Source organism: Malus domestica, chromosome 15, assembly GCF_042453785.1.
Source record: "Malus domestica chromosome 15, GDT2T_hap1".
Classification (NCBI taxonomy): domain Eukaryota; kingdom Viridiplantae; phylum Streptophyta; class Magnoliopsida; order Rosales; family Rosaceae; genus Malus; species Malus domestica.
In genome coordinates, this window is record NC_091675.1 from 46,080,729 (window position 1) to 46,104,905 (window position 24,177).

At 37.8% G+C, this 24,177-nt stretch overlaps 2 long non-coding RNA genes across 2 annotated transcripts in view; both read right to left on the bottom strand.

The window, feature by feature from the left end:
• The window catches only part of LOC139192324 (uncharacterized), a 32,403-nt gene extending 14,983 nt beyond the window's left edge, over positions 1-17,420 (bottom strand). The window contains exons 1-5 of the long non-coding RNA XR_011576400.1: positions 17,206-17,420; positions 16,963-17,122; positions 16,789-16,857; positions 16,033-16,091; positions 14,905-15,093 (exon numbers count right to left, since the gene is read on the bottom strand). This is a non-coding gene — a long non-coding RNA (uncharacterized lncRNA). The remainder of the gene's footprint in view (positions 1-14,904; positions 15,094-16,032; positions 16,092-16,788; positions 16,858-16,962; positions 17,123-17,205) is intronic.
• A 2,903-nt stretch (positions 17,421-20,323) lies between these two features.
• LOC139192325 (uncharacterized) lies at positions 20,324-23,906 on the bottom strand. Its single transcript, XR_011576402.1, has 5 exons — positions 23,692-23,906; positions 23,449-23,608; positions 23,275-23,343; positions 22,519-22,577; positions 20,324-21,579 (listed from the first exon to the last, which is right to left on the bottom strand). It is a non-coding gene; the product is annotated as an uncharacterized lncRNA (long non-coding RNA).
• Positions 23,907-24,177: the final 271 nt, after the last annotated feature.

The window sequence follows — 24,177 nt, forward strand, 5'->3', positions numbered from 1 at the left end:
ATATATGCTATTTTCTGGGAAGTATACAGGTTTTACGGTGAAAGGTTATTACCTTTGATAATTGAAATGGTTTTTTAAAAGCTTTGTTTTTGCTCACTCACACTTTCTGTTTTGCGCCCCTCCAGGTTTTAATTGCTGAAAGTTCGTATCGGCGATGATTCTTGGCAAATCTCAGGATAGGTGGCTACTTCTGAGGGTATAATCCTTATCCACTCTACTATACTTACTTATGCTCTAATGTCACGTGTGAAGTGGGTTCATTCCCACTCACCAGCGCACTCTGGTATTTAGGCACTCTTAGGTTTAAATTTATTCACATTTTTTCACACCATCACACTTTATGGCTTTGTCACCTTCTAGGTGTCGGCCGGTATAGCTTGATTCAGAGTCATAGTGGACGTTCAGGGTCGGGGTGTGTCAGTTAAATTGTCACATCTCGGCCCGGGCCCCACCATATTCTCGGCTTGACTCCACCGTAGCACGATATTATCTGCTTTGGGCCCCGACCACACCCTCACGGTTTTGTTTCTAGGAACTCATACGATAACTTCCTGGTGGGTCACCCATCAGGGGATTGCTCTCGTGTGAACTCGCTTAACTTCGGAGTTTCGATGGAACCCGAAGCCAGTGAGCTCCCAAAAGGCCTCGTGTTAGGTAGAGATGAGAATATACATATAAGGCTTGCACATCCACTCCCCTAGGCGATGTGGGATCTCACAATCCACCCCTTTAGGGGCTCGACGTCCTCGTCGGCACATATCCGGTTAGGGATTGGCTCTGATACCAAACTGACACACCCCGACCCAGAACATCCACTAGGACTCTGAATCGAGCTGTGCTGGCTGACACTTGGAAGGTGACGAAGCCATAAAGTGTAATGGTGTGAAAAAATGTGAATAATTTAAATCTAAAAGTGCCTAAATACCAGAGTGCGCTGGTGAGTAGGAATGAACCCACTTCACATGTGACATTAGAGCATAAGTAAGTACAGTAGAGTGGATAAGGATTATACCCTCAGAAGTAGCCACCTATCTTGAGATTTGCCAAGAATCCTCGTCTATACGAACTTTTAGCAATTAAAACTTAGAGGGGCGCAAAACAGAAAGTATGAGTGGGCAAAAACAAAGCTTTTCAAAAACCATTTCAATTATCAAAGGTAATAACCCATCGCCGTAAAACCTGTATACTTCCCAGAAAATAGCATGCATGTTTACATCTTAAAACCATATTCAAAATAACAATTCCACAAATATACCATGTCAAATCTTAGTAAGAAATAGGTAAGCTAGGTGGAATAATCCAATATGAAATAGTATGCCAGTCGGAGTCACCTAAAGTGACCTGTACGGCTGAGACCATAGCTCATTAATCAAATCTGCACACGAGTCGGAACTACCTAATGTGGTCTGTACGATAAGCTAGGTGTAAATAAATACGCTTAAGTGCTACGATCACGTGAAGGCTGTGCGCAGTATCGCAAGTCACTTACGAGTGGGAACCACTTAATGTGGTCTGTACAACAGGCTGACACTTGCCTTGGATCTAAGGTGAGCATGTAGTGCGGGAGGTGAACGATCACATGAAGGCTAGGCTCTATCCTCGGGCGGAGCACTAACATCGGGGTGCAAGATAATAAGCTCTAAATACATCTCAACACAATTATACTCACTACCATCAATATACTCACCTGAAGCTTACCTGAGCGTCTGCAGTGTCAAACAACAATATGTATAACCATACTAATGCATAATCGAACATAGAGAGCATTTGACATGGCATTTCAAAATATAAAATCATTTAATTAAGTTTTCTGAGAAAAATACCAAGTTATATATATATACACACACTAAAAACCAAAAGCCCACTCACTAGTATATAGCTAGGTCGTAGTCTTCGAGTCTTGCCTGGCTACGCTCGTCCTTCGGAAATGTCTCACCTATATGTGAAACAACTAATTTAATGTTAATTCGATAGCACATATACAAAACCTAGGATCAATTTCTCATACGTCGCACAATTGGGGTGTTTGAATTTACCATCGTGGCCTACTCAACCCCACGAGCATCCTCATATTTTTAGAATAATTTTTGGACTTAGTCTAGTTTAAGTGTAAAACCCAACTTAAAACTAAATGGACTTAATCCATTTTGAACATAAGGTTTAAACCAAATAAATGGCTTAGGTCCAATTTGAAATGGTTTAAAGGTTGGGCTGGCCCAACATATTCTTTTTTTTTTTCCTTCTTCTTCCTCGCGAAAATCTGCACTTTTGTAGTTTGGAACGCAAGACTTCTAAAGCTCATTTCAAGCTCGATTCTCAACCAAAATCCATGATTCAAAAGTCTAAGTAAAGTTAAGAATACAAGGAAAAGATATATACCCATTTGGGGTCGTGACATAGACAGGGTTCGCCGGAAAAGTGGTCTAAAAGTGGCCAAATGGTCACGGGTCCAAGAATTCGAGAAAACTGGAATTTTTTCCTAACTTTCCTAGCTAGTTTCTAGTTCGATACTAAACCAAACTTGATTATTCAAAAGCAATTTTGAAGTTAGAAGAGAATCATACCCTTAAGTGACCCAACGGAGAACCGGAGTCTGTTGGAAATTTGGTCTGAAAATGGTCAAATGACCACTGTTCACTTTGCACAAATATGGGGAAATTCTCCCCCGAGATGAAATATGTATTAAATCGCCAATAAACCTTCTATTTAAGATTAAAAACATCACTAGGAGTTCAACATGAGAAGGATTTGAGGTTGGAAATTCCAAGCTTACCTTGGTCGAAAGGTTCGAGATTCCGACGAAGTTACCATATGAAAACTACACAATTCCAAAGGGTGAGAAAGGGTGAGTATGGGGTATGAGGAAGAAAGGGAGAAATTTTGATGGTTCCAGTATGTGCAAATATGTATGTGCATGTGTGATGTCGGAGACGAGATCACCGAGAGGAGGAGAAGTGCGGGAGAGTGTGAGGGAGAAAAGGAATCTTCTAGAATGAGGGGGAAAAAGCACGGGTGGATAGAGTAATAAGGCCCTTAATTGGGCCATTAATTTAAGGCCCTAAAAATGGGTCCAAAGAAGAAATAACCAACCCGAAAAATAGAATTACACCTATACTCGTTATTAATTCATGTCGACATGCTCGTGACGTCGAGCACCATTTAATTTCGCAAGCGAGGGAATAATTTAAAACTATATATGTCCATCCACGTCACTAAATCACCAGGGCATTATTGTCATTTTACATGCTTGGTGATAAAATATATACCTTGATTTAGGACGGGCTGTAACATTTATATATAGAGATAAAAACTTTACTGTATTTCAAGGAACTCCACTAATTTTTAAACATATCAAGGAGAGACGAAGGCATAACAACAATTAAAGCCCAGCTCAAAAACATGAAAACAATGTTTAAAATACCAACCATACCCCTAGGATTTTAGGCGCTTAATAAAACCCAGCCCTCACAACTCCAACAAAATTAATATGTGCTATAAACTCAACACATCCTCGATTATTTCTGTAGAATTAGTTTTCAAACTATATATAGAATAAGTTTGTATCATTTATTACTACAATCAGTTCAATCAGTCTTGACCTACTTTTGTAAAATTAGTTCAACCAGGTTTTCGACCATTTTTGTAGAATTAGTTCAACCTATCATCGACCATTTTCGCAGAATAAATTCACCTGTCCTCGACAATTTTTGCAACATTAGTTTAACCTATCATTGACAATTTTTGCAAAATCAGTTCAACCCGTCTTCTACTATTTTTGCAGAATCAATTCAACCCGTCCTTGACTATTTATGTAGAATGAATTCAACTCGCCTTTTTTTTTTCTAGAATCAGTCCAACCCATCATCGACCATTTGCAGAATCAGTTCAACCCATCTTTTTAGCAGAATCAGTTCAATTCGTCCTTGACCATTTGCAGAATCCTTGACCATTTTTGCAAAGTCAATTCAATCCGTCCTCGGTCATTTTTGCATAATTAATTAGTCCTCAGTTCAACCAGTTTTCGATCATTTTGCAGAATCAGTCCAACCCGTCATCGACCATTTGCAGAATCAGTTCAACCCATCTTTTGTACTAGTCAACCTTAACTAATGATGGGAAGCTTCTTCATGTGGCAAAAAGATGTAGATGCCCAACCTGCACATACTACATCATCTCTTTGAACCCTTGAGAAACAAGGTGCTTAGGTGGCAAGAACAACTCCAATGCTGGAGTGAGAAGTGTGAAAAGATACAAAAAATAAAGGGTATTTTTGTAAGTTAAACTCCAGAGAAAAAAAAAACAAATGATGTCATATTTCACATTTATAATTTTTTGTCTCTTCTTGAAATGTTTAAAAAGTATTGTATCAATATAAAATTAAATATTAAAAGTACACTCTACGTGTAATTTTTCCTTTTCTAAAGTCTCCTACCCAAGTGTAAATATAATTATTTTAGCTTTTGTACTAGTCAACCTCAACTAATGATGGGAAACTCCTTCTTATGGCAAAAAGATGTAGATGCCCAACCAGCACATACTATATCATCTCTTTGAACCCCGAGAAACAATGGCATGAACAACTCCAATGCTGGAGAGAGAAGTGTGAAAAGATATAAAAAATAAAGGGTATTTTGTAAGTTAAACTCCAAAGGAAAAAAAGCAAATGATGTCATCTTTCACATTTATAATTTTTTGTTTCTTCTTGAAATGTTTAAAAATTGTTGTCTCAATATAAAATTAAATATTAAAAGTACACTCTATGTGTAAATTTTCCTTTTCTAAAGTCTCCTACCCAAGTATAAATATAATTGTTCTAGCTTTTGTACTAGTCAACCTCAACTAATGATGGGAAACTCCTTGCAGGCAAAAGATGTAGATGCCCAATCTGCACATACTACATCATCTCTTTGAACCCCGAGAAACAAGGCGCTTAGGTAGAGCACGAACAACTCCAATGCTGGAGAGAGAAGTGTATAAAGATACAAAAAATAAAGGATATTTTTGTAAGTTAAACTCCACAGAAAAAAAACAAAATGATGTCATCTTTCATATTTATAATTTTTTGTCTCTCGTCGAAATGTTTAAAAATTGTTGTCTCAGTATAAAATTAAATATTAAAAGTACACTCTATGTGTAATTTTTCCGTGAAATTACTTGATAATTTTATTTTTAATGAGTTTTATAATTTTTCAATCTTGTTTTTTGTCTCTTCTTGAAATGTTTAAAAAGTATTGTCTCAATATAAAATTAAATATTAAAAATACACTCTATGTGTAATTTTTCCTTTTCAAAAGTCTCCTACCCAAGTGTAAATATAATTATTTAAGCTTTTGTACTAGTCAACGTCAACTAATGATGGGAAGCTCATTCTTGTGGCAAAAAGATGTAGATGCCCAACCTGCACATACTACAACATCTCTTTGAACCCCCGAGAAATAAGGCGCTTAGGTGACAGGAACAACTCCAATGCTAGAGTGAGAAGTGTGAAAAGATACAAAAAATAAAGGGTAATTTTGTAATTTTATAAGATACCAAAAAACAAATGATGTCCTATTTCACATTTATAATTTATTTCTCTTCTTGAAATGTTTAAAAAGTGTTGTCTCAATATAAAATTAAATATTAAAAATACTCTATGTGTAATTTTTCCTTTTTCAAAAGTCTCCTACCCAAGTGAAAATATAATTGTTTTAGCTTTTGTACTAGTCAACCTCAAGTAATGACGGGAAGCTCCTTCTTGCGGCAAAAAAATGTTGATGCCCAACTTGCACGTACTACATCATCTCTTTGAGCCCCGAGTAACAAGGCGCTTAGGTGACAGGAACAACTCCAATGCTGGAGAGAGAAGTGTGAAAAGATATAAAAAATAAAGGGTATTTTTGTAAGTTAAACTCCAAAGGAAAAAACAGCAAATGATGTCATCTTTCACATTTATAATTTTTTGTCTCTTCTTGAAATGTTTAAAAAGTGTTGTCTCAATATAAAATTAAATATCAAAAGTACACTCTACGTGTAATTTTTCCTTTTCTAAAGTCTCCTACCCAAGTGTAAATATAATTGTTTTAGCTTTTATACTAGTCAACCTCAACTAATGATGAGATGCTCCTTCTTGTGGCTAAAAGACGTAGATGCCCAACCAGCACATACTATGTCATCTCTTTAAACCCCGAGAAACAAGACACTTAGGTGGCATGAACGACTCCAATGCTGGAGAGAGAAGTGTGAAAAGATACCAAAAATAAAGGGTATTATTGTAAGTTAAACTCCAGAGAAAAAAAAGAGAGCAAATGATGTCATCTTTCACATTTATAATTTTTTGTTCTTCTTGAAATGTTTAAAAATTGTTGTCTCAATATAAAATTAAATATTAAAAGTACACTCTATGTGTAAATTTTCCTTTTCTAAAGTCTCCTACCCAAGTATAAATATAATTGTTCTAGCTTTTGTACTAGTAAACCTCAACTAATGATGGGAAGCTCCTTCTTCCAGGCAAAAGATGTAGATGCCCAATCTACACATACTACATCATCTCTTTGAACCCTGAGAAACAAGGCGCTTAGCTAGCACGAACAACTCCACTGCTAGAGAGAGAAGTGTGAAAAGATACAAAAAAATAAAGGGTATTTTTGTAAGTTAAACTCCACAGAAAAAAAGCAAATGATGTCATCTTTCATATTTATAATTTTTTGTCTCTCCTTGAAATATTTAAAAATTGTTGTCTTAGTATAAAATTAAATATTAAAAGTACACTCTATGTGTAATTTTTCCTTGAAATTACTTGATATTTTTATTTTTAATGAGTTTTATAATTTTTCAATCTTGCTCTTTGCCTATAGCATACTATAAAAATAAATAAAACTTAAAATTTTAAATTTATATAGAGTAATACTATAATAATACATATTTCGTATGCAATATATACATATACATTATGGCTATTGTATTTTATAGTAAGTTTTTTAATAGTTTAAAAATTCAAAATCATCAAAATAACTTTTTTCTTAATGTGTCGAAACCGGTTACTTGTGTGTCACCCTTATGTAATCATGTTAAGGATCCGTTATTAATAGTTGATTATCGTGTGACCTAATAATGACCTAATTAGTTATCGTGTTGACCTGAAACCTGTTATTTTCATGTCGAGTACGTGTCATGTTAACGGGTCGTGTAAGAAATTGTTAGGTCTAATGACCACCTAGAGGATAGAAGATGAATTACTCATAAAAATGTGACAACCCGTCCCAAATTTTATAATTTTATAAAATTTAAAATGTGAAATTATAAAAATGTCCTAGAGGCGGAAAGTTTTGACTTTCACTGACCAACGTGTTGTGAGATGTACTAAATATTCTCTTAGCGTATTCCTGAAGTACTCGACGATACAAACGCATAAACGCATGAAGAAGTGAATTTGGAGTTACGGTTAAAGTTTCACGTAACTATAAATTTGGGAAGTACGTTTTGAAGGAGTCCCATTTATTATTTTATATATTTTCATAGGTATTGATATATTGGGGGGAGAAGAGAGACTGGGCAGGATAGCCCAATCGGAGAAGGAGGGAGATAGTTTTAGGAGGAAAAGGAGGGAAGATGGTGGTGAATGGAGAGAAAATAGAGGATATGAGGGCCAATCAGAAAGAAAGGAAAGGAGGGCACGGGAGAGAAGGAGGAAAGAGAGGGAAACCGGGTTTCCCTTGTCGCCACCACCCTTAAACGACTCTAAGACCCTCATCCCTCTACCATTTCTATTTCTGAATTGAAGGAAATAGGCTTAGATTCGTGATGATTCTCATCAAGGGGCTCCGAGGACACCACGGCGGTGACTGGCCGTTTCTAAAGCTACCACCGTCGACCACCACCATAGGTCTACTCCTCATGAACCCAGGAACAGGTCCCAAGCCCTGGTTAGGACGGCGAAACACCGGAGGGGGTGGATCGAGGCCACCAAATTTCTAGGGTTCTGATGGGTTTTGAGACAATTGGAGCTTTTCCCAGCCAAATTGGACTTGGCCACAAGTATAAGGTTTAATCTAATCATTGAGACCTACAATTTTGTAAAATTTGGTAATTTTGAGAAACAGTTGAATTTTTCGGCGAGTCGGGACAGCTTACCGCCACCCATGGTGGTGCGTGCGGCGGCACGTGGCCAGGGGATCATCGATGCCACTTTTAGGCTAAATTAGAGGTTTTGAATTTAGTTTTGATATTCCTATAATGTAGGTTGAACCTAAATTCATTACGATACATTACGTGGGCAAAATGTGAATCAACGATTCGACCATTGGATCGTCACTAAACCTTGATATGTTATAGTACGTAATATTTGAGGACCATAGAAACTTACAGATCAGGAATCCAATGTACGGATCTTCCCGAATTGGATTTGTAAGTTTCTAAAATAAATGTTAACCGCCAATTGGTTTTGGGCAATTGGCGGAGATCCGACCGTTGGATCGTAATGAAATTTTAGTATGTTATTCTAGAAGCATAATGTGGATATGTGGAAGTTGCGGATTGGGAATCTGATTTGCGGATCTTCCGGATTGAGTTATACAGGGTTGTAGACCCTACCGTCGATTTTTGATCGACGGTTGACTTGTCGTTAATGAGTCTCAAACTATTTTGGGATGTCCTTGGGAATGTGCTTGATGTGAATTACGTATTATATTAATAAGAGTTCTGAGATGTGATTCGATAATTGTTATAGGCACCAATCGTTCGGGATGCCTCGATGTGCGTGCTAGAGAATCATAGCGTGGGCCTCAGATGAGTGGGTCTTTTCCTTTCCATCGTATATTATATATATATATATATATATGTGATTGATAATTCCATAAACGTCTATAATTGATTATGGCTTACGATTACTGTGAATGCTTTGAAATAAATATTGTGAACTACGAATGACTTGATCCCTGTTTAGGGTACGTAGGCAGTCTAGCGAGATGTTGGATGCAGCCATATAATAAATGAGGATGAATAATCGAGACAATAGTCTAGTTTGGGAAATTGAGCAGTTTGAGGGACATTGGTGGAAAGATTATAAGATTTGACCTTATGTTTTAGTGGTTAAATGTCGATTATAAATCATTGCGTGAATAATCAATAAATTGAAGTAAGGAAAGGGAATTAATTGATAGTTAATTTAACTAGTGTCTAATTAGGCTTATCATCGATGATTACTCTCGAAAGTAAATACTTTGGGAATGGGGCATTTCAGTATATGCATTCTAGACCATTTGTTTATATGTTTATATATCTGGAAATATTATGATATGGTTGAAGTTCAGACTTACATCCTAGTATATCCATATGTATATTCCTTGCACATAATTATTGTGAACGCTTTGAAGTGCAAAGGTGAACGCAGGACACACAGGTAAGTTCCGGTAAGTATACGGTATTAGTTAAAGTGATGGGGTTATGGTATGACTACATTTATATTTTAAGCAATTTCGACACTGTCGTATAGGTTGCAATAGTAGGTAACTCCGGCATTTTCGTACAAGTTGTTTATGAGTCGTACATGTTGTATTAGATGCATTTAAAGCTCATAAACCTGCACCCCGGTGTTAGTGCTCCTACTCGTGGCCAAGACATAGTCCTTCGCGTAATGTTCACCTCCCGCACCATACGCTCACCTTGAATTCAAGGTAGGTGCACAGGCGTGTCGTACAGACCACTATAAGTGGTTCTGACTTGTAGGTGACTCTTCACGTGATCGTAGCACTTGAGCGTATTCATTTACACCCAGTCCTGTCGTACAGACCACTACAGTGGTTCCGACTCATGTGCAGGCATAGTGCCGTATAGGTCACTATAGGTGACTTCGGCTTATGTGCTAGCAATGATTGATGAGCTATGATTTCAGTCGTACAGGTCACTAGAGGTGACTCCGATTTATATGCTAGCCATGATTGATGAGATATGTGATGAGATATAAATATGTCGTACAGGTCACTATAGGTGACTCTGACTTATATGCTAGCCATGATTGATGAGATATGAATATGTCGTACAGGTCACTATAGGTGACTCCGAGTTACATGCTAGCTATGATTGATGAGATATGTGATAAGATATGAATATGCATACAGGTCACTATAGGTGACTCCAACTTACATGTTAGCCATGATTGATGAGATATGTGAGGAGATATGAATATGTTGTACGGGTCACTATTGGTGCTTCCGACTTATAAGCTAGCATATGTGATGAATACGTGATGAGCTAGCAGATGTGATGAATATGCGATAAGTTAGCATATATGATGAAATATATGATGAAATACGGGTAAGTCGTACAGGTCACCATAGGTGACTTCGACCTGCGTACTAGTATGAGTTATTAATCACATGATTATTTGATATTGCTGACGAGATGCTGTGTTGTGGTATGTTTATGATTTTTCTGGAAATTATACAGGTGTTGTAGCGAGAGGTTATAATGTTTTATACGGTTTCTATTAAAATTTTATTTACAGGGCCACTCACCCTTAGCTTGTATTCACCCTCCAGGTTATATTAGCTGAGCTTTCTTATCATCGAAGATTAGTCGCGATTCTTAATATTGGAGATTATCTTGAGGGTACGATTCTTAACTCACTCTTTTGTACTTGTTTATGCCTTAACGTCACGTGTGAAGTGGGTTCACTCCCGCTCACCAGTGTACTTTGGTATTTAGGCACTCTTAGGTTTAAATTTATTCACATTTTTCCACAACATCACATTTTATGGCTTCGTCACCTTCCAGGTGTCGGCCAGCATAGCTCAATTCGGAGTCCTAGTGGACATTCTGGGTCAGAGTGTGTCAAAAAAACCATTCATTTTCACTTCTAATACACCTTGAAATTTGAGAGTTCTCCATTTCAATTCATTCATGTGTACCAAATGGGCCCTATAGTTGCATATAGTCATATCAACCACTTGTGCCCATTCACATTTCCCACACAATTTCCAAAAATCATCCATGTCTTGTCTATTTTCCGTTTCCAAAATAAGTGTTCACAAATAAAACTCGCTACATACTTCTAACAAAAAATAAAACTACAAAATACATGGCTTAAATAAAACTAGAAGATGCTAAATAAAAAATAAGCCGTATATATAACATTGCTTCTCACTAATTAGACTTCAAATTATTGATGAAATGTACTACTGAAACAAAACCTTTTTATTTTTATTTTTTATTTTTACGAAATGTAGTGTTAGTGGTTAAATAGTTCATTATTAAGAAAAAAAAGAATCGGTGGAGATTAAACTCACATCATAGTGCATGGGATTGCTTCCCCTACTGAAACAAAATTTGGTCCTGATTTGATCCTCCAGTTACCAATGTGATCCCTATATTTCATTTTTAATCCGTTAACTACCGTTCCCGTCTATTTTGACTTCGAGTGTTAATAAAATTTAATATGTCAACCACAAAGATTCACATATCGAAGTAGATTAAACTTCAAATCAAATACAAGTAGCCAGGACTATTAACGTCAAATTCAAAACACAAAGACAAAACAAAAATTTAGTATTATTGGTAGGAAGTGATTTTCACACATTTTTTTTAACTTTTTACATACCATTTATATTTTTAGTTATCGAATTTGATCAATTAAATGAAAACAATAAATATGATTAAATAAGAGTGTGTATGAAATTTAAAAGGATGTGTGCTTATCATTTTCCTGATTGGCAAACACCTTTCAAGATGAAAAAAATAATAAAATAAAATTGTGTCTACTTGGTTTACCTATTCCCTTGGAGTGACACCTTTTTTTTTTATAGGGTAATTGAGTAGGCAACTTGCCACGTCAGCCATTATAGTACAATTTTGCCTATTATGTTTTCATACACCATTGAAGATGATCAAGAACCCTACAGATGCTATAAAAATGGTTGGGAAGGTTCCCAAAAGTCTAATGGCAGTCTGGTATGTTTGACAAGCCTCTACATCACGACTTGGCAACTATCAACAGATTTCGTGGATGGCGAATTCGACAACAATTAGGTTGCCTATTGTGTGGCTTAGCTAAATTCCTACCCCCCTTAGTGTCACGCTTGGAAGCTGTCAACAGATATAGACAGCACGCCTAGACATCTATTGACATATATGTGACATGATGGATCGACAAATGACGATATGCTCACCAATTGCTTGGCAAAATGCCTCGTTGAAAAACTAAAAGAATTTTGCATGTTGCTCGCTATTTCTGCCTAAAAAATGTTGAATCTTTTATACTAGGACCTTGTGAGGTTAGAATCTTGGATTTGTCATTGTAGAGGTACACAATTATTGTAGCATTGTGAACCAATACTACAACATTATATATACGTCTCTCTTTATTTGTTGTTATATTATTTGCATATAATATAAAAAACGATGGTGTATCTATTCCATAAAGAGAAATGTTAAGGAGATTCTCAAAGTGAGACTCTTCATTGACCCTTTGTAACTTTATGTTTGCATAATGTTTTATAGTTTTGGCATGTGAATTGTACAAAAAGTATGAGGTAGTATAGTGCTCATATACAAAAGGACGTTAGAATTACGTACTTTTATTATGAAGGAACCAAATGTCGGCGCCGGCGGTAGTATCAACGAAGAGATGTCGCCTGTAGCATCGAGGAAGGACATTTAAAGTACTTTTGATATAGTAAAGCACACAATAATTGGGACAAATCACGATTATGATGCGCCCATGAGTGTCAGTGGCTCTCATTTCAATTATTATATGATGATTGTGAAATATTCTTCAATAACGAACTGTGTGGCACGGGACTTTTGGCTAGCAAATGTTAAACGAATATCTTCAAGGCACGAGGATGTGTCAAATGTGCGGGCTGCATATGCAATACGCCACATGACATGCCTCAAGGCATGAGGATGTGTGATGCCTCAAGGCATGAGGATGTGTGATATGTGTGGGCTGCATATGCAATACGCCACATGACATGCCTCAAGGCATGAGGATGTGTGAAATGTGTGGGCTGCACGTGCAATAAGCCATATGGCCAAAAAGTTTCAGAAGAAAAATGCTGCCCATCAAATCTGCTTCATATCTTCATAAGAAGTTATATCTAGTGCCTTTCAAATTTGAAATATACCATTATTCTTTGTTATAAATCTTTATTTCGATATCACTAATAGAGATACCAAGTTAAAGCCATGTGTAGACATCGAAATTTGGGTAAATAAATGTTGACCGATAAATTAAAGTTTCAACGCTCATGTATTACATAAATTTTACACGTAGCGTGTGTCTAAACAAAAAATCGAAATAAGTTGGAAAAGTCATCAAATAGGACACATGTCAACACCTGGCAGAAACGACTTATTTCATCTGGAATATTATATTCAAAATTAGGCCTTGGAAAATTCTATAAATAGAAGGCTAATTCATTCATTTGAAGGGAGAACCAATTCATATTACACCTTGAAGCTCCGAAGCTCTGAAACTCCGAAGCTCTCAAGCATCCAGGTTCCCGAAGAATCAAGAAAGCCTTCTTCGTTCGTTCATCGTTCTTCCAAGATCAAGCCCCGACGGCCCTTGAAGAAAGTGTTCTTCGTTCTTCGTTCATCGTTCTTCCAAGATCAAGCCCCGACGGCCCTTGGATCAACAATCACCAACTCAAGATCAAGCCCCGACGGCTCTTGAAGAAAACGTTCTTCGTTCTTCGTTCATCGTTCTTCCAAGATCAAGCCCCGACGGCCCTTGGATCAACAACATCAACAAAATCCACCCATCCAACCGTTCTTCAAGATCAAGCCCAAAAGCCCTTGAAGATCCGTTCATCACTGTTCTTCAAGATCAAGCCCAAAAGCCCTTGAAGATCCGCTCATCACCGTTATTCAAGATCAAGCCTCAACGGCCCTTGAAGAAACACTCATCCTCAAGATCAAGCCCCAACGGCTCCTTGAAGATTCGCTCAAATCCACCTTCAAAGATCAAGCCCACGGCCCCTTGAAGAAACTTCTAACAGTTCATCCAAGATTAAGCCTCGACGGCCCTTGGATCAACGAAACATCCACAAATCAATACCTTACGGAGATTGAATCAGAAGATCAAAATAGAGAGAGATTGTAACCCAAAATCATCAAAACACAAAATATTTTATTTTGTGCACGTTGTTCTTGTCTCTTTCGTTTCAGGAAATTTTCGTGTTCACACCATGATCTTCAGTTTGCACCCACATGTTTCATGCCTAGATTGTATCTAGAATAAAAGTTCTTCAACCGTAAATCATTGGGCATGGTAGATGGTGTTTTACTGCAGCAGTGGAAGTAATTATGTTTGTGCACTTTAGTGTGGGTTCGATCCCTATCAATCTCTTGCGTTATGGCTCGATTTCGAGATACGCCTAGGATGAAGACGTGGCAGCACAAAGTAGCAATACATTAACACAGAATTAACTGGGATTCATACATAATATACATTAGATATTCAGTGGAACAAAATTATAATACAGGGTAACAAACCCTACTCTCAAGTGCACTACACATATAAATACCCCTTGAAGTCTTCTTCTGTAACCACTAAATGTACTCTGCAAGAAACAACCTACACAGTGGTAATGTTGCACAGGTTAAATAAAAAATCTGGGTAAGCTATGAAGCGTGTGTGAGTGACAATAATACGACATATGTGAATAAAAGTCAATCGATTATATTTTGAAAACATTTCATAAATCCTCTGCATATATAAAGTAATCCTTACTCACAAATCTTGATTGAATTCACACAGGCTAGCACAAATAACAACGTTCCGCCTTCCAAACGTACTCATGGAACTGGATAGAACTAATACACAAGATGGAACTAAGATTCCAAACTTACTCCATAGAATCCATAGGATGAATGGTTCTAGATGCACTCAGTGGAATCGAAAAGAATGTAGGGATCCAGAGGCACTGACACACCCCGTCCCGAAGGAGGGCATGCTGGCCGTCACGTGAGAGTGACGTAACCATTTGCACAGTACGGAAGCTTTAATTATACAATTTATAAGTTGATACACCCGAAGGTGAGTCCTAATTTTGTCCAATCTGTCAGAACCCCGCTGTATTCCTCGTAGTCACCACACCTTTGTGATTCCTGAACCTGGAGGGGCGCAAAACCAAAATTGAGTGGGTCAGTAAAACAATTCTTTTCCAAATCCAAACATTTCTCAAAACGTTGTAACCCCTCTCCGTAAAACCTGTATACTTTCCCAGAAATGTAAAATATAAATATACATATATATTCTCAATACTTCATTTCACTTTTTCAACATTTTTCATATCAGTTATGCCATGCCACATCATCTCAACATTTCTCATATTAATTATGCCATGCCACATCATCTCAACATTAATAAGGTATGAATGCATTAACATAATCATATCAGGTGCAAGAAAGTAATCAACCGTAGGCCCTCTAATAGCCCTGTACGGTTGAACCTAGAGCTCAAAATCTATCATTATCACTCTACCGGAGTCACCTCTGTGACCCGTCCGGCCTTCTGCACGCAAGTTACGCTCTAGTGCTTCTCATAAATCATCTGTGCACATAATCTAAGGTCACCCACCAGTCGGAATCTCACTAACACTCTCGCGACTGGTCTGTCGTACCCACTCCGCGTGGACTGTACGACTAGCATCTACTTGGATCCAAGGCGAGCGTGCGATGCGGTGAATACTATAAGCACTAAACCATGGTGCAGGATTTGAGCTCAATATATATCATCATCATCATAACAGTAATTAAATACTCATCTGTGCGTCCACCGCACCATTTCATACATATGCATCATAAATCAATTCTTACCTGTGCGTCCACCGCACCAATTCATACATATGCATCATATATTAATTCATGCATGGCATTTCAACTCACATTTCTATATACTTTTCATATCAATTCTATGCATGGTATTTCACTTCCCGTTTTTCCACATAACTCATATGCATTTCATTTTAAACATAATTTCATGCATTTTCAATTTCTGGGAAAACGTTAAGTATATATATATATATACGGAAAACAAAACTGCCCACTCACCTGGAGTTCGCCCTACAACTCCCTAGCACAATACGCCAAGGCGTCATGACGATCGGCGCCTAAAACAATAATCAATTCCAACCTCAGAATTCATATCGATAGAATATATAACTTATATAAAATACGTCACTACGTAGATTGATCCGGAAGATCCACCCCTCAGATTTTAAATCCATAACTTCCAGAGGTCCACATTATACCTCTAGGACAACAACCTAAAATTTCATTACCATCCAACGGTCGGATCTCCGTCAATTTCCAAAACTAAGTGACGGTTAACATTTTATATTATGGACTTACAATTCCAATTCCGGAAGATCCGTAACTCGGATTCCCAATCCGTAAGTTCCAATAATCCTCAAATATTACGTATTACAACGTATCAAAGTTTGGTGACGATCCAACGGTCGGATCATCAATTCACATTTTCACCTAAATGTGAAAACTATAAAACGTTATTTGAACACCTAACCAACAATCTTCAATAACTTTCTCATACGGTGTTCAATTTAGGTATATGAATATACCACAGTGATCTACTCGACGTCATGGACGTCGACATATTTTTAAAATAATTTTTTTTTATTTTTTATTTTTACTGTAGCACCTTCTTCTTCCTTGGGTCGCCGGACTGGTTTTTCCGGCGGCCGTTTTCTGGGCAGTTTTTCAAATTGCCATAACTTTGTCATTTCTCAACGAAATCAAGTGATTCAAAAACGAAAGTTGTAGCCCTTGAAGAGACAAAGAGAATGGTACCTTGCACAACACCTAGTTAGCCGTGGTTTGGCCGGAAACTGCCTCGAAAGCCTCGGAGGTCGCCGGAAACTGGGTATTTTTCAAATGAGTATAACTTCTTCAATACTCAACGAAATTGAGTGAAACAAAAAGGAAAGTTGTAGTACTTGACGAGACGAAGAGATTGATACCTACCTCGACTCCTAACTCGCCGGGGATTCGCCGGAAAATTCCTCGAAAGCTCCGGCCAAACTTTGAACTTGTCAATCTCCGTGTTCTTACGTCCAAAAACTTCCAACGAAGCACTCCGAGCTTCCTTGGGACCTCACTAAGCCCGCTGTGATCTTGTTTTAGCCTAAAACGTAGTCATTTAGAAGATCATGAACAGTACCATTTCACGGGAACTTTGAAACTAGGGTTTTTCGAAGCAAAACTTACCTGAAATTGATGTCTACGTGATCGTGGAAGTTCCAGGAGTCCAAATGTGGTCTTATCTTGGACGTTTGTTTATGTTTTAGGTGGTTTTGGGTGAGGTTGAGCGTCGGAGAGGAAGAGAGAGAACTGAGAGTGAGAGAGAGTCGTGAGGGAAGAGAGATAGAGAGACAAGGTACGGGAATTGGGGAAGGTTTTGAGGGATGTGGGGATCCCACGTGTCCAACTCAATCCAAATTGTTAAATTTTCGCCCCTTAGTCCCGTTTAAGGGCATTTTCATCTTTTCATGTCCTCGGAATTAAAATTCCGGGACGGGCTGTCACAATCTTCCCTCCTTATAGAATTTCGTCCCCGAAATTCCAGCAACCAACTAAATCAACCATACTCCAACAATAGCTTCGGGTAAATCTTTCTCATCCGATTCTCTTTCTCCCACATACTTTTCGACTGAATGATTTCCTTCACAAAGCTTTTACTACTTACTCTGTCTTAATTCTCAGGACCTTCTTTTTCCAATCCAAAGTCGTTCTTGGTTCCTTATCAAGTCGAATCCAATTTAATTCTCAATAGTTGCACCATAATTCCATGAGACGACTCTGTCACTTAGTGACAACGCATCGAACACAAAATACATTAAGTACCGTTACCCTGTCTGGGAAAAAGTTATTACTCAGCACTGGAGTAATTGTACTAACTTGGTACATTGATCAACTATCACTTCAAATTCGATCATAACCATCCTATGTACAAGGAAACTTGTACACATAATCCAAAGTAATATCTTTCCATTTCCATTGCGAAACAGAAAATAGTTATCTCAATCCAAAGGTTTATCTCTTTCTGCCTCAATCTGCTGACCAAATAAAACTGTCGAATGGTATGATAAATCTTATTACTTTTGGAAGATTGCAGAAGTTGAACAGTGAACTTCGTCCAATATTTGCTTGCTTCAAATCCTCAGCATTAGGCACATACTTTTTGTTTTCTTGTATCCACATACCATTTGATTCACGAATCATGTACTCATTCTTAACTTTACTTTAGTTGGTTTCCAATCCACAAGAAGATAACCATGGCAAGCGTACCAGATATTAATTCTTACTGCAGTCTTCTTATCAAGTGCTTCAGTTACAACAATTCACGATCGCCCTGATCGTACAATCATAATCACTAAGTAATTCAATCCACCCTTGTTGCCTCATATCAAAATCCTTCCAAGTAATGGATATTGAAGACTTTTTGGATTCGTAAAAAAAAATCTTGCATTCTTATCAACATATAATGTCTCCATAACTTCACAGCAAGGATGATAATCGTGACTTCCAAATCACCAGTAGGGTAATTCATCTCATGAGGTTCCATTTGTCGTGAAACATATACAATCACCCTAACATTTGCATCAACATGCCTCCAATACCATTCAAGAAACATCACTAAAAATTTATGATTACCACTATTATCTGGGAATACCAAAATACGTGCATGAGTGAGGAAATACTTCAGTTGTTGAATCCTTTGCTCACAATTTCCTTCCCACTCATACATAACCTCTTTCTCAACAGTCTCGTCAATGACAAAGCAATGACTGAAAAATCTTTCACAACCATCCAAGATAGCCTGGTAAGCTAAGAAATTCCGAATCTCAATTACAGTTCGTGGTTGTTCCAATTCCTCAATTTCTGCTATCTTTTAAGGATTCACTTGAATACCTTAAGAATATATAACAAATCTCGGAATGCCACCTGATTCATCTAACTTTAGCATTTGCTACTTAGCATACAACCGACATTCTTCCAATCTTTATTCCACCGACTTAATACGTTTACATGCTCTGCTCTGGCTCAGAATATGCCAGAATATCTTCAATGAAAATGATATCTATTTATCAAGGCATTATTGGAATACTTCATCCAATAACTCATAAAACAGCATGAGTATCCATATAGCATCACCATAGTTCATAAAACAATCTTAAGAACAACGTCGCTCATAATCTTTAATTGGTAATAACCAGACCTCAATTCAATCTTTGAATCTTCGCACTTACTTCTGAGCTGGTTAAATAAACATCAGTACATCACCATGGATAACGGTTCTCAATCGTTACCCGACTCCATTGTCTATAATCAATGAACAGTCTCAAGATCCATTTTCTTCCTCACCAACAAACTGGGGCTCCTCAAAAGTGTTGTACTAGGTTGAATGAAACTTTTATCAACCAATTCTTTCAACTGAATTTCCAATTCCCTTAACTCATCCTGAACCAATCTCCAATATAAATTTATACCTGGCAACAAATCAATAATGAACCTCATATCTCTGCCTGAAGGCAATCCAGGTATACTTTCAAGGAAGACATCAAGAAAAGTCTAACCCCTTTTTGACATTATTCACACTACTCCAAACAACATCATTTAGCACCACACGAGCTAATATTTTTGACAGCCTTTCGAAAACAATCTCTTTGCTCTCACAGCATAAATAACGGCCTGACTCAATCCACTTTGCATACTTACAAAAGTAATCTCTGGTCATCCAGATCGATGGAAAGTACTGGTTTCCCATAACATTTCGTCTTGTCACAATTATAACCAACCAATCTAATGGAACAGAATTAACTGATACAATATATATTTTATTATTATTAAGCATTCCAAATAAGTACAATACTAACATAAAATAATCTACCGGGTTGCTTGCTTAACGAATCCACGAATGAGTTATTAATATTACGGTCTGCAGCCCGCAATACTGATAAATCATCGTTGTCTCGATAAGTAGGCAACCACTCTCAAAGATATAACATTACTATTTTGTTACTCAATGCAAAATACATACACTCGTCTCAACTACATTTATTTACTACTCTCTAGGTAATAACATACATAATAAGAAATATATCAGCCGAAGTCAACTAGAATGACCAATACGGCTGATTCAACTCTTATCTCAATAATACGTCGGCCGGATCCACTCCGCGTGGTCGGTACGGCCGAGCCTATAACTCACCAATTTCTCATGTGTCAATCGAATCCACTTCTCATGGTCTGTACGGCTGAACATATAACTCATCAAATCTCTCTGTACTCACGGTCAATCCGACCAAACTACTAAATCCATAACTCTGCTGAATCAACACTATGATGTCATAGAAAACTGTTGGGTACAACTGATTCTAGGGACGATTCACAATTCTGTGTCCCCTCTGTTCACATAAACACATTCATTAATTTCACACTTCCCAAAGTGTTAATTTTGTACCTGCTGCACAAAGTACATTTCCTTTACTCGAGACACCTTGTCTCAAATATCTGGGATTACCAGTATATCCATCACTTTTACTCTGACCAGCGACATTAAAACCTCAGCTGGAAGAATTAACTCTAGCTTCACTTCTTTCGAAGCTCTGAATCTTTCTATCTCCTTGATATGACGAATCATTAACTTTATCGTCTTCTTTTAATTCCCATTCATTTCTTATTCTTCTTTATTCTCGTTGATCATGTTCTCAGAGTCCTCAAGACTCAACAGCATCTCGTATATTCCTGGTAAGAAGTATAATGGATAGTGGTCACCCAAAATACCACTTCCCTTTTTGCCACCCAGCTTAAAACAACATAACACCTCCACCAATAACAACAATATCTGGATGGAACAAGGCAAGTCTGAAAACTTTCTATAATATCCCTCGATCATCACCTTCCTTGTCTCATATTTGTAAACTCTTGTTTACTACCATCGATAAATGCCGGAGGGATAAACTTTTCCTTAAACAAGTCCTTAAACAATTTTAAATCGGCTGTTCCTCCGGTGACAACAATTAATACTCCTGCTTCCATCAGGATACACGTTCATAACTCAAACCAGGTAGTCATCTCGACCCCTTGTCAGAAGGAAGATTCCTTTGACTTGCATAATCCGAAACATCTTTTCCAAATGGTTAAACCGTTACTTCGCTCCCTCAGGTTCATCATTTCTCTTAAGTGATTCAAATTCAACTCATAACCCATCTTAAAATGTCCCTTTTTATAATAGACTGAATCACCCTAATAATAGTTTCCCCTAAACCGTTATATTAGGGAGACTAAATTCCTCTAACTAAGTGGCTTGCTACGAGGCGGTGTAGTTCTGACAGAATTCACTAGAACTTCTCAAAATGTCCAAGATTGCAACCATGCTCTGATACCAACTGACACACCCCGTCCCGAAGGAGGGCATGCTGGCCGTCACGTGAGAGTGACGTAACCATTTGCACAGTACGGAAGCTTTAATTATACAATTTATAAGTTGATACACCCGAAGGTGAGTCCTAATTTTGTCCAATCTGTCAGAACCCCGCTGTATTCCTCGTAGTCACCACACCTTTGTGATTCCTGAACCTGGAGGGGCGCAAAACCAAAATTGAGTGGGTCAGTAAAACAATTCTTTTCCAAATCCAAACATTTCTCAAAACGTTGTAACCCCTCTCCGTAAAACCTGTATACTTTCCCAGAAATGTAAAATATAAATATACATATATATTCTCAATACTTCATTTCACTTTTTCAACATTTTTCATATCAGTTATGCCATGCCACATCATCTCAACATTTCTCATATTAATTATGCCATGCCACATCATCTCAACATTAATAAGGTATGAATGCATTAACATAATCATATCAGGTGCAAGAAAGTAATCAACCGTAGGCCCTCTAATAGCCCTGTACGGTTGAACCTAGAGCTCAAAATCTATCATTATCACTCTACCGAAGTCACCTCTGTGACCCGTCCGGCCTTCTGCACGCAAGTTACGCTCTAGTGCTTCTCATAAATCATCTGTGCACATAATCTAAGGTCACCCACCAGTCGGAATCTCACTAACACTCTCGCGACTGGTCTGTCGTACCCACTCCGCGTGGACTGTACGACTAGCATCTACTTGGATCCAAGGCGAGCGTGCGATGCGGTGAATACTATAAGCACTAAACCATGGTGCAGGATTTGAGCTCAATATATATCATCATCATCATAACAGTAATTAAATACTCATCTGTGCGTCCACCGCACCATTTCATACATATGCATCATAAATCAATTCTTACCTGTGCGTCCACCGCACCAATTCATACATATGCATCATATATTAATTCATGCATGGCATTTCAACTCACATTTCTATATACTTTTCATATCAATTCTATGCATGGTATTTCACTTCCCGTTTTTCCACATAACTCATATGCATTTCATTTTAAACATAATTTCATGCATTTTCAATTTCTGGGAAAACGTTAAGTATATATATATATATACGGAAAACAAAACTGCCCACTCACCTGGAGTTCGCCCTACAACTCCCTAGCACAATACGCCAAGGCGTCATGACGATCGGCGCCTAAAACAATAATCAATTCCAACCTCAGAATTCATATCGATAGAATATATAACTTATATAAAATACGTCACTACGTAGATTGATCCGGAAGATCCACCCCTCAGATTTTAAATCCATAACTTCCAGAGGTCCACATTATACCTCTAGGACAACAACCTAAAATTTCATTACCATCCAACGGTCGGATCTCCGTCAATTTCCAAAACTAAGTGACGGTTAACATTTTATATTATGGACTTACAATTCCAATTCCGGAAGATCCGTAACTCGGATTCCCAATCCGTAAGTTCCAATAATCCTCAAATATTACGTATTACAACGTATCAAAGTTTGGTGACGATCCAACGGTCGGATCATCAATTCACATTTTCACCTAAATGTGAAAACTATAAAACGTTATTTGAACACCTAACCAACAATCTTCAATAACTTTCTCATACGGTGTTCAATTTAGGTATATGAATATACCACAGTGATCTAATCGACGTCATGGACGTCGACATGTTTTTAAAATAATTTTTTTTTATTTTTTATTTTTACTGTAGCACCTTCTTCTTCCTTGGGTCGCCGGACTGGTTTTTCCGGCGGCCGTTTTCTGGGCAGTTTTTCAAATTGCCATAACTTTGTCATTTCTCAACGAAATCAAGTGATTCAAAAACGAAAGTTGTAGCCCTTGAAGAGACAAAGAGAATGGTACCTTGCACAACACCTAGTTAGCCGTGGTTTGGCCGGAAACTGCCTCGAAAGCCTCGGAGGTCGCCGGAAACTGGGTATTTTTCAAATGAGTATAACTTCTTCAATACTCAACGAAATTGAGTGAAACAAAAAGGAAAGTTGTAGTACTTGACGAGACGAAGAGATTGATACCTACCTCGACTCCTAACTCGCCGGGGATTCGCCGGAAAATTCCTCGAAAGCTCCGGCCAAACTTTGAACTTGTCAATCTCCGTGTTCTTACGTCCAAAAACTTCCAACGAAGCACTCCGAGCTTCCTTGGGACCTCACTAAGCCCGCTGTGATCTTGTTTTAGCCTAAAACGTAGTCATTTAGAAGATCATGAACAGTACCATTTCACGGGAACTTTGAAACTAGGGTTTTTCGAAGCAAAACTTACCTGAAATTGATGTCTACGTGATCGTGGAAGTTCCAGGAGTCCAAATGTGGTCTTATCTTGGACGTTTGTTTATGTTTTAGGTGGTTTTGGGTGAGGTTGAGCGTCGGAGAGGAAGAGAGAGAACTGAGAGTGAGAGAGAGTCGTGAGGGAAGAGAGATAGAGAGACAAGGTACGGGAATTGGGGAAGGTTTTGAGGGATGTGGGGATCCCACGTGTCCAACTCAATCCAAATTGTTAAATTTTCGCCCCTTAGTCCCGTTTAAGGGCATTTTCATCTTTTCATGTCCTCGGAATTAAAATTCCGGGACGGGCTGTCACAGGCACTCAGTGGCATCCATACATAAAGTATTAGCAGGATTCAAGATGCACCCATGGAATCATAAAGAAAGGTAATATACTAGAGTTTTAAGATCCACACATCAAATCAGGAAAGAAAAAAAAAGTATTCCAGGCTATTGATTCTCTACTAGCTCTCTTAGTTCACAA